At 37.6% G+C, this 12,372-nt stretch overlaps 1 pseudogene; it reads left to right on the top strand.

The window, feature by feature from the left end:
* Positions 1-8,399: 8,399 nt before the first annotated feature.
* On the top strand, positions 8,400-9,333 carry LOC102813934 (annotated as a pseudogene).
* The last annotated feature ends 3,039 nt before the right edge of the window (positions 9,334-12,372 follow it).

Here is a 12,372-nt window from a genome sequence, read left to right as displayed (position 1 = left end):
AAAAAGAAGCAAATAAATGGTATAAGCACTAGAAAAGTATATTGGGTAAAGTTATTAATTTTTAAATCAAAGATGTTACAAGTATCTAAAGGATACTTGGGAAGGGAAATTAATTATTCTTTCTTTCTTTTTTTTTTTACTTTTCATTGTGAACTGAGTAAATGTTTACAGAAGAGATCATCAGTCCCACACTCAACCAATCATATACGTTGTGTCATTATAATAATTGAATTCACTTCCATATGTATCATCAGTTAACAGTATTTCCCTCTATTCACTTCATCTCCTACACTCCTTCATATGTCTTCCATGACCTCCATCTTTTCCAGCACCAACCTGTTGTTGTTATGTGCCATCAACTCATAGTGACCTTATGCACAACAGAAGGAAACATTTCTCATTCTTCCACCATCCTCATCTACCTCTTATATATTGCCTTCCTCATCATACAAGCCAACATTTGTCTACGTTCTACCTCGTGAATAAATTTTCCTTCCCTCCAAACTTTGGTAACCATCATAGAATGCTTGTTTTTAAGCAAGTAAACTTTCCCTAACTTTTTGAAAAACAGTAGTCTCATACATTTGTCCTTTTGTAACTGACCAACTTCACTCAGCATGTCTTTCAGGTACATCCATGGTGTACATATTTTGCAGGTTTGTCATTATTCCTTAATGTTGCTTAGAATTCAATTTTATGTATGTACCTGAAGTTTGGATCCATTATGCTGTCTGTCTTGACTGGTTTATTTCATCCATTTTCATTCAGTGTAATTATCGATAGGTATGTGTTTTTTGTGGTGTTGCTAGTGTCTTTGTTCCACATAAATTTCTGCACTGAGTACATTTTGTCTGTCAGTTTTGTTTTCATTTTATTCATTGCTGTTGTTTTAATGTGTACGAAATCTTTCTTATTTTCCTCTTATTTTGATGTGAAGGTATATTAATTTTCTTCGAGATTACCCTGTAATTTATTAATTTCCCCCATCTAAAACAGTCTGTTTTACCTCAATCTACTTGACTTCCTTGCCATTTGAAAGTTCTGTGTCCACACTATTTTCTCTTCAATTATAAATTGTTTGTCTCTGGTTCACTGCTTTTCATCATGTAGGTTAGTTTTACTTTGGATACTTCTTTATCTGGATTGAGTGTTGATTAGTGTTGTCATGTATAGTAATCTCACGTTGTTGCCTGCTGTTGTTTTTCAGTCCAAAGAACACCTTTTACTAATTTTTGTAAAGTTGGTCTGGTTGATACAAATTCCTTTCATTTCTGTTTATCTGAAAATGTCCTAATTTCACCATAGCATTTGAGGGACAGCTTTGCTGGGTATATGATTTTGGGCAGTTTTTATCTTTCAGAGTTTTGTATATGTCATCCCATTGCCTTCTTGCCTGCATGGTTTCTGCTGAGAACCCAGTCTTTAGTCTTAGTTCTCTGTTTTAGGTAACTTTTCATTTTGCTCTCAGTAGTCTTTGGTTTTGGAACTTTTGAATATGATATATCTTGGTGATTTTCTTTTGGAGTCTATCATGCTTGGGGTTTGTTCAGTTTCTTGAATTGCTGTCATCCCATCTTTCATGATGTTAGGGAAGCTTTCTTTTGGCAACTATATGACAAATTTCTCTGGTTTTTTTTTTTGTTTTGTTTTGTTTTGTTTTATTTTTTGTCATTTCCAGTTATGGATTTCCATCCACCCTTAAGTTATTCCTTTTCATGTTGTCCTACATAAATCTCAGGTTTTCTTCCTATTTTTTCACTCATTTTTCAGATTGTTCATCTAGCTTATTAGGATTGAGAGATTTATCTTCAAGGTCACTAATTCAGGTTTCCATTGATTCAAATCCATTTCTTTGGCCTTTCAATATATTGTCCATTTCTGAGATCTTAATACAGATCTTCAGAATTCTATTTGCAAGCACTGTATTGTTACAAAATTTGCATTTATTTTGTCTGTTTGTTCTTATAATATTTTCATAAATTCTTTTCTGTGTTCTCCTTGCTTTCCAAGATCTTTCTGTCAACCTGTTAAAGGTGCATCTATACCATTCCTTTTAATACTTTCTCAGTTGTTCCATTACCTTCTCTTCCTCAGAAACATTTTCTGGCAATGCATCTTGGTCATTGGGCTGACTCTCTTTCTTTTCTTTTTTTGTGTGCGAGCTAACAACTTTTGTTGTCTCTGAGACACTGTAGTATCATTGTACTTATAATTAATTGATGATTGTATGTTGGTATGTTCTTAGGCTCTCACACACTGTGTCCTTGTGGATGTGACAAGAAAATGTAAATATATGGATACCTTTTTTTTGGCCATTCATTCAGTTCAGTTTAGGATGAGACTAGATAGTATCTATTGTTGATCAAGTGGTATAAGAACTGGTACTGGCTCTTGTTCAGGAGGTGGTGCTTCAGGATGTGTGGTTGTGGCTGAGCTGTATGGGCATGATTACTGTTTCTTCTATGATGGGGCAAGAAAACAAGACAGAATAAATAAACAACAGTGAAAGCACAATTAATAAAGGAGAGAAAAAAAGAAACAAGTATAGGAAACAGGAAAAAAAGAATATAAAAACTAAAAAGAGAAAAGAAGAGCAGGAAAAGAGTTGTACAAGAGAAAAATGAGACAGAAAATAAAAGGAAGAGAAAAAGCACTAAAAATTGAGAGAAGAAAGATGAAAAAAGAAAGAGACTAGAGAATAGTAAAGACAAATGAAGAGGAAAAGAAGGAAGAGTGTGGAAATGAGAAACAGAAGAAAAGAAGAAAAACAAAATCAGAGATAGAAAGGGTAAAAATAAAGAGGAAAGGAAGAAAATGACAGAATTAAAAGAGAGAGAGAGAGAAATAACAAAAGGAAAAATAAAAAAGCAGTTCAGTTGTTGGGCCCAGAAAGGAAACTATTAGGGGAGGGGGGGGCTCCTGCCAATCAAGGAACTCATGTGATAGGTGAAGGAGGGAAGTGATGACTGAGTTTCCAGCACTAGATGGAGTTCTTCTAGACCTAAGTGTTGTCCATGTTCAGGGCATCCTATCTGGAAATAGTTCATGGAGGTCCTTCAAGATGCTAATTTCAGTGTCTTTCAGAACACTGGGGGCACAGTGACTGATTATGAAGGTTCCTGTTACTCTAATTCTGGTCTGGAGGCTTTGTAGTTTCTGCATATCTGAAACAGAGCCTGCCTGAACCCATGTGCCAAGGCAGTGCAGCAGGTACCTGCCTCACATTTGCTCAAATTTTGAGGGTCTTCATTTGGGGTAGGTGAGGGTGGGGGTGAGCCTCACTTCTGTTATCCAGGGGAGTGTGGTGAGCAATAAGAATTCATACCACTTCCAACTCCTGTGTGAATCTGTGCATCAGGGCTCTATCCAAAGCTGTCTCTCCAAAGCTGCTTGCAAAAGTTCAAGATGTTTGTATAGATTCTGGCAGGCAATCTTTTCACCAGTAGGTCTCCTTCCTTTGCTGTCCCTGCTTAATTGAATACCACAGGAAGTGGTATTCAACCCACTTCTCTAACCTTTCCTCCAAAACTCAGGGTTCCAGAATTGTCATCTGTGTCGGTTTCATTTGGTCTCTCGTATTTTTGTTGTAAAGTTCTGGTGTGGTGCTGGGGGTTAATGCACTGGATTTTAAGGTTGATTTGAACCACAAGGTCGGTAGTTCAAGCTCATCACCTACTCCTTGGAAACCCTGTACAGGGCAGCTATGAATTGGAACCCACTAAATGGCACTTACCCAAAACAAACAACATCCTTGGTGTAGAGGGTCTGTATAGTGAGTCAGCGTAGTCTGTCATCTTTTCAGAAGTCATCAATAAATAATCACTCTTGAAAGAGAAAGAGACGAAGAGTAGAGGATTTCTAAAGCAATGTCCCTTAGTTAAAATGAATACACAAGAAGTGTGGAGAGGCCTCAAATAGAGTAATAAAAGAGAAGTTCAGATCATGTGGGTATAGATGCAGGTAGGTTGAAAAGTGTGGGGGTAGGAGCTTGTGAATGTTCTTTTCTTTTGTTCCTCCTTTCAGTGAAACATAAAGCAAGAATTTAAACTTAGAGTTAGAATAGAGTTTTGAGGAAAGGAAAATACGATATGGTCACCTAGAAGAGTTGACAGTGAATGAGCTAGGAACATACAGAATATACATATATTAAAACTAGTTACTCATTCATTGTTGCATTGTTATGTGCCATCAAGAACCAAATAACACCCAGTCCTGCACCCTCCTCACAATTGTTCCTATGTCACTGTGTCAATCCATTTTGCTGAAGGTCTTCTCTTTTTACTACCCTCTACTTTACCAAGCATGATGTTCTTCTCCAGGGATGGGTAACCTCCTCATAGCATGTCCAAAGTACACAAAACAAAGTCTTGATATTCTCACTTTTAAAGTATTTTCTGGGTAGGCTTTATACAACACATACCTGTTTTTCTTCTGGTAGTCCATGGTATATTTAATAGTCTTCACTAACATAACCCAAAGGCATCAGTGCACCCTTAATGTAAGTGATATGAATTTATAGTGAGACTAGTCAGCATGCTTTTGACAGATGAGGCTATCAGCTAATTCAAGGACTCGTAAGTCGTAAATGATTGTATGCTAAACACCACTCTGTTCAAGGTGAACCCATGTCCTTTCTCCCTACTCTTTAACAATAGACACAGCCTACCTACCATTCAACCTCTAATAGGAAAACTGTGCATCCCTTGAAGCTTCCCCATGGTGCTCCCAGTGACTATCAGAAGGTTTAATACACAATTGACACTGAATTATATTTTTTAATTGACTTGAGCAAGGGATATTTTAATTAGAAAGAACATGAGTTGCTCAAAATGTATGACCTTGAACGTTCAAGGAAGTCTTTAAAAGCTATGCAAATAGTACTAGGGTTGCTGACATAATGTGTTACTCCCTGGATAGCTATTGTGATCTCACACTTTGCCGACCTGACTCTAAGCAATATATGATTCAATAGGTTATTATTATGACTTTTGCATTCTGCTCATAGACAATCTCTAAGAGACTGCAATGTAAACACAACAGTAGGACAACATTTTCTACTGTATTACTGAGAAATATATGATGGCATTTTCAGCCTCATACCAATGCTGTTTTGTACCTCACTTGGAATGTCATCAGTCTACAGTGTCATCCTAACTCAACAAAGCAGTCCATCATTCCATGAAAGTCTTTTCAGTTATGGGTTTCTAAATTTAGTCTTAGGAATATAGAATTTCTAGCTATCTCAAGGGTTGTTTGATAATGTTAGAGACTGTTCTTTCCTCCGTTGAATATCTGCAGAAAAACTAACCGTGTCTTTCCTTTGTAACATCATTTCTTATATATAGTTGTTCATTATCATTTTGTGTTTATGTTTTGTTTCTCCAGTTACATTATAAACTTATAGTATACCTAACATCTAATGGTATATATAGTTTCTTATTAACATTTGTCCATACATTGCACTAATCCCCACTCTCAAGTGCTAAATAAATAGGTGGCCAAGGTATAGGAGTCCTGGTGTGGCGCTGCAAAGTCATTTGAATTGCAAGGTTGGTGGATCAAGCTCACCAGCTGCTCCTTGGAAATCCTATACAGGGTGGCTATGGGTCGGAATCGACTCGACAGCACTTAACAACAACAACAACAAAGGTATCATCGTACATATTCACATTCTCCAGCACAAATCTTCAATTTTACAAGTCCAGGCCCATATATTTTTTGAAGTATACACACAAAGCAACATTTATAGAAAATAATGGATAAAAAGCACAGTGCTTAAAACTGGCTAGTGATTGCAAAATTGCCTGGCCAAGAATGCCATGTTGTTGTTGTTGTTGTTGAGTGCCATCGAGTCAGTTCCGACCCACAGCGACCCTGTACAGGTTTTCTGAGGCTGTATATCTTTATGGGGGAAGAAAGCCTTATCTTTCTCCTGCGGAACAGCTGGTAGTTTCGAACTGCTGATCTTGCGGTTTGCAGCCTGATTCGTAACCACTACACTACCATCTGACAAATTGCTAAAACTCACTAGATGTGTTTTTCTTTTATGTCACTTCTGTCATTTTTAGTAGACACCTCTTGGTAAAATGAAGTTGTACACATCCTAATCCTATCTGTATCACCCATGGCCCCTCTTGCCAGTCATTGCACCTTGACACCTTTGCTGTGGCTACCTACACAGCATACAGTTCCATAGCTGTGCCACACTATTGCTGACCTTCAGAGTTCTGTCCTTGTTTATCCCTCATTGTTTCCTTCCCCTCATCTGCCTAGGAAGTACTCACTCTTCAGTTTCAGATCCAACTTTTAGATCCTTCTCAAATTCAACTAGGAATAATCCATTTTTATTAAAGTCCCCCACCATTTCTGACATCATATAAAATATCCTATTAGTCAAATAATGTATCCTTCAATATCCAAAGTTGGTTCAACACAAGATGAAATATAATAATTACAGCACAGTGAGAAATATTTGAACTATGATCCCAGTAGTAGAATTCTTAAACTTTTCTATACTGCCTTCCACAAAAAGTGCTTTATATTAACAGGTAATTAATGTATGACAAAGCTGAATGAATGGATAGTCTTAGGAGCATTATTTTAAATCTTATGTACTTGGGGTTGCAGAGACAAAGTTGTAATAGAATAATGAATTATAACTGTTCTTTAGTTCATACTGCCTTTGTCCCAAGAGTCTCTTAACCGCTGTCTTTATATGCCCTTATATTAGGCGACAGGATCTTAATCAGGCACTTCTTTTCTTAGTCACTCAGAGCTCTATATTTTCAACTGTCCAGACTTGCATAATTCTTTTTCTATCTCTCCTATAACTAAGATCTAATTTAGGCTGCCGTGTAAATCAATTCTCTAATAACAAGAGTCAGGAATTCATCAATCAATAAATTTTAGCCTATTTTCAGTGTAATTGAATTGAATTTACTTATCCACTTTATTAAGGATTTCCCAACTTCTAAGATTATGTATAATACCCTACTGGTCAAATAAACTTTTCTCAAGAATCTAAAGAAGCTCTGGTAGCGTAGTGGTTACGAATTGGGCTGCAAACCTTAAGGTCAGCGGTTCGAAACTACCAGCCGCTTCGCGGGAGAAAGATGAGGCTTTCTACTCCGTAAAGATTTACACCCTCGGAAACCCTGTACAGGGTCGCTATGGGTCGGAACCGACTCGACGGCACTTAACAACAACAACAACAAGAATCTAAAACTGATACAACACTGAGTGAGAAACACTACTTAAAGAACAGTATAAATACTAGACTGAGTGATTTGTTGTTGGTAAGTACCCTCAAGTCAGTTCCAACTCATAGCGACCCTGTATAGAATTTCCAAGAAACAACTATGGGTTTTAACTACTGACCTGTGTTTATTAGAAGTCCTGTGTTGATCCTATAACACCAAGCTAGGACTCCTAATATGATGGTGGTGGTGTGCTGTGAAGTCAGTTCCAACTCATACCGACCCTGCATAGGGTTTCTGAGCCTATAAATCTTTATGGGAGCAGAAAGCCTCATCTTTCTATTATGGAACAGCTGATAGTTTTAAACCACTGACCTCGAGGTTAGCAGCCTGATTCTTAACCACTACACTACCAGAGCTCCTTGATATGAAACTAAAAGCTCAATAAATTCTAGAGGAAGAGTGTCTATAAGTTGTCTAGTGCTGCTATAACAGAAATACCACAAGTGGAGAGCTTTTAACAAACAAATTTATTCTCTCGCGGTTTACAAGACTAGAAGTCAAAATTCAGAGTGCTGGCCTTTTTTTGGCTTATAGAGCAAGGTCATTGTCTACTCTCAGCATCTGTTGGCCCAGTATTCCTTGGAAATCTCCATGTATTTTAGTATCAATATTTCCCTGGATCTGGGAGCTTCACACAGCAAGAACGCACATCCTCCCAGCTCTTATTTCTTGGTAGTAGTAGATCGTCTTTCTTCATTTCTCTCTCCTTTTCTCTCTTGTATGATAAAAGGTGCTCCAGCCCACAGCCCTGAGAAACTACCTGCTATTGGATCAGGGTTGTGATGGTATTAAAAGTGTTGCAGTCTACCCTTAATCCTCTTATTTGTTTATCAAATCAGATCACATCATGGGAAATCATCATATATCTGTGAAACCATGACCCAGCCAAATTGACACATATTTTGGGAGGACACACTTCAATCAGGAAATGGTTGATGATTGATGTTCAACCATTTCAAGAGGTAGCATATGATCAAGAGTCAATGATATTGGTGGTCACGGGGTTCCTGCTGGGAGCTAGCGTGCAGCACTAACACCCTGAAGCACCTACCTTCACTTTGGATTGTCCCACACAGGGTTTACCATGGCCACAATCCAAGATTAAAGTGATCTTTACTCAAGATAAAGGTGTGGACTATCATGGCATCCATCTGGGTTAGACATCAAGGGACAATTAAAGATTATCCAGGCTTCAGCCCATCAGTGGATGCTGAAGGTGTTCTCAAGGTAATCAGAGGAACAGGAACCAATAAGAAGATGATCATCAACATTCTGACAGAGAGGTCTAATGCACAGAGACAGCTGATAGTTAAAAGAATATCAAGCAGCATATGGAAAGGAATTGAAAGACAACTTGAAGGGTGATCTCTCTGGCAACTCTGAGCATATAATGGTAGCCCTTGTAACTCCACCGGCAGTGTTTGATGCGAAGCAGCTAAAGAAATCCATGAAGGGAATTGGAACAAATGAAAATGCATTGAAGGAGATCTCTCAAGCCTACTACACAATATATAAGAAGAGTCTTGGAGATGACATTAGTTCTGAAACATCTGGTGATTTCTGGAAAGTTCTGTTGACTTTGGCTGATGATAGAAGAGATGTGAGTCTGAAAGTGGATGAACATCTGGCTAAAAAGGATGCCCAGCTTCTTTAAAATGCTGGGGAGAAGAGATGGGGTATAGATAAAGATAAATTCACCAAGACCCTGTGTTTAAGGAGCTTTCCTCAAGTGAAACTAACATTTGATGAATATTGAAATAGCCAAAAGGACATTGAGGACAGCATAAAAGGAGAATTATCTGGGCATTTTGAAGACTTACTGCTGGCCATAGTTCACTATGCGAGGAACATGCCTGCCTTTTTGGCTGAAAGACTGCATCAAGCTTTGAAGAGTGCGGGAACTGATGAATTTACTTTGAACAGAATAATGGTTTCCAGATCAGAAATTGACCTTTTGGACATTCGAGTGGAGTTCAAAAAGCATTACAGCTATTTGCTATATTCAGCAATTAAATCAGATACTTCTGGAGACTATGAACTCACACTCATAAAGGTCTGTGGAGGAGATGACTGAATCACAGAGATCATCTCCAAAGGTCCCCTGCTCCCACAGTGGACTTTTCCAGCAGTTACTCATACTTCTCTCTCGAAATATCGACAAGTATAAATAGTGTACGCAACAATATGTCTTCCTAACAGTCATTTTCACTGTCCCATAACAACAATAAAAAATGAATATTTTAGAGCACCTCTTTTATAATATAGTTGAATCTAAATTAAATTTTAGAATACTGTTAAAGTTCTACTAATACTATCTAAATTCGTGAATTGAGAATCTTTGTATGGTTCTAAAACATTAAATATAATAAAATACAATAACGTTACCTTTGCTAAAGGTTAAAAAAAAAGGAGTTAATGATACTGAAGGAAGAAGTCCAAGGTGCATTGAAGGAACTGGCAAAGAGCAAGACTCTGGGAATTGATGGAATACAAATGACAATCTTTCAGAAAACTGATGAAGCACATAAGGCACTCACAAATCTATGTCAAGAAATTTGGAAGACAACTATCTGGCCAACTGATTGGAACAGATCTGTATTTGTGCCCATTCCAAAGAGAAGTGACCCAATGGAATGTGGAAATCATTGGACATATCCTTGATATGCCAAGCGAGTAAAGTTTTACTAAAGGTAATACAGAAATGGCTGCAAACATATATTAAAAAAGAACTTCCAGCCGGATTCAGAAGAGGATGTTGCACAATGGATATCATTGCTGATGTTAGATGAATCTTGGCTGAAAGTAGAGAATACCAGAAAGATGTTTACCTGTGCTTTATTGACTACGCAAAGGCTTTCAATTGTGTAGCTCATGACAGGCTATGGACAACATTGCAAAGTATGAATATTCTAGAACACTTAATTGTGCTCATGAGGAACCTGTACATGGACCTAGAGGCAGTTGTTTAAACAGAACATGGGCATACTAAACAGTTTAAAATTAAGAAGGTGTGTGACAGGGTTGTACTCTTTTACCATAATTAATACAACCTGTATGCTGAGCAAATCATCCAAGAAGCTAGGTTATATTGAAGAAAAATGTGGCATCGGGATTGGAGGAAGAATCATTAACAATATGCCGATGATACAACCTTGCTTGCTGAAAGTGAAGAGAACTTAAAATACTTACTGATGAAGATCAAAGAACACAGCCTTCATTATGGATTGCATCTCAATGTAAAGAAAAACAAATCCTCACCACTGGACCAATAAACAACATTCTTATCAATGGAAAAAAGATTGAAGTTGTCAAGGACTTCATTCTTCTTGGATCAACAATCAACACTCATGGAAGCAGCAGTCAAGAAATCAAACGACATATTGCATTAGGCAAATTTGCTGCACAAGACCTTTTCAAAGTGTTGAAGAGCAAAGATGTCAGTTTGAGGACTAAGGTGCGCCTAACCCAAGCCATGGTATTTTCAATAACCTCAAATGAATGCGAAAGCTGGACAGTGAATAAGGAACACCATAGAAGAATTGATGCTTTTGAGTTATGGTATTGGAGGAGAATATTGAAAGTGTCATGGGCTGCCAAAAGAACGAATAGATTTGTGTTGGAAGAAGTGTAGCCAGAGTGCTCCTTGGAGGCCAGGTGGCCAAACTTTGTCTCTCATACTTCAGACATATTGTCAGGAGAAGAATATCATGTTTAGTAAGGTAGAGGGTCAGAGAAAAAGAGGAAGGCTCCCAGCAAGATGGATTAGCAAAGTGGCAGCATCAACGGGCTCAAGAATGGCAATAATTGTGAGGTTGGCCCAGGACCAGGCAGTATTTTCTTTTGTTGTGCATAGGATCGCTATGATTCTATACTGACTCGATGGCACCTAACAACAACAACAACAACAATTCAATCAATGACAAAGAGGGAGAAAATAAACAGTTGAATGAGAGACCTAGAAGCCAGAGAAATCAATTATGTTACCAAATATTGCATAGCATGAGTACCTCGTAGCTTCTAAAATTGGACACACTGAAGATAAACAATTCAGTTAAGCCAAATCAACACTCTGTGACCCAAATGGAAAAGCATATCACACGTCTCTGTAAGTCATATGCATATTTCTAGTATGCATCTCTTAAAGGCAACACGCATAAATACATAATTCACCCAAAAGTCATTAGATTTGACTCATTTTTTTTTAATGAAGCAGTTTATTTTAATTAATTGCTAGGCTCCTTCCTAGCAAGAGTAGCAAGAAAATCTAAATTGTCTAAAATCCTTATAGTTCAAAATCAAACTGAAACATGTAGCAATAAATTAATGTAAAATATAGCAAAATTCTCATCATATGAATGCTTAACAAGTGTACACGTTTTGCTTTACAATACATTTTTGTGCTCTTCTCCATATGAGACGCCCCCTCCATAGCCAAGTTGTCTCATTCCTGCTCATTCATTTGTGCATCTATGCATTCACTCACTTAACATATATTTAATTAACACTATGGATTTCTGGAGTGGTGCTGTAAGATCAGCACTGGGCTGTGAACCACAATGTCTGTAGTTCAAACCCACCGGTTGCTCCTCAGAACCCTATACAGAGCCATTATGAGTTGGAACCTAGTTGAAGGCACTTAACAACAACATACGTTATTCAAGAAACCCTGATAACCCAGTGGTTTACGAGCTGGGCTGCTAAGTACAAGGTCAGTAGTTTGAATCTACCAGTTGCTCCATGGAAGAAAGATGAGGCCTTTTGCTTCCATAGAGATTTACAGCTTTGGAAACCCTATAGAAGGACTTTATGAGATGGAATTGACTGGGTGGCATACAAGCATCACCATCACCATACTTCAGTCATTGTGCTATTTACTGGGCATAAGACAGTGAACAGATCATTTCAAGCCATCACAGAGCTTACAGTCTAAAAGATAGCAAACAAGTAAATGAATAAATACATAATTACAAATTGTAATAATGGTTTACTAAGGAATTAAAAAAAAACTAATTAGAAATAAATATAGATAGAGAGAAATCACTTCAAGGGACCAGTGGGCACAGATAGGTAATATGGAAAGATACCATGTAAGCTGAAATGTAATGTCAAGAAG

Source organism: Chrysochloris asiatica, unplaced genomic scaffold (genome assembly GCF_000296735.1).
Source record: "Chrysochloris asiatica unplaced genomic scaffold, ChrAsi1.0 scaffold00074, whole genome shotgun sequence".
Classification (NCBI taxonomy): domain Eukaryota; kingdom Metazoa; phylum Chordata; class Mammalia; order Afrosoricida; family Chrysochloridae; genus Chrysochloris; species Chrysochloris asiatica.
Note: the sequence above shows the minus strand (reverse complement) of the source record. Positions and strands in the feature narration are given on the sequence as shown.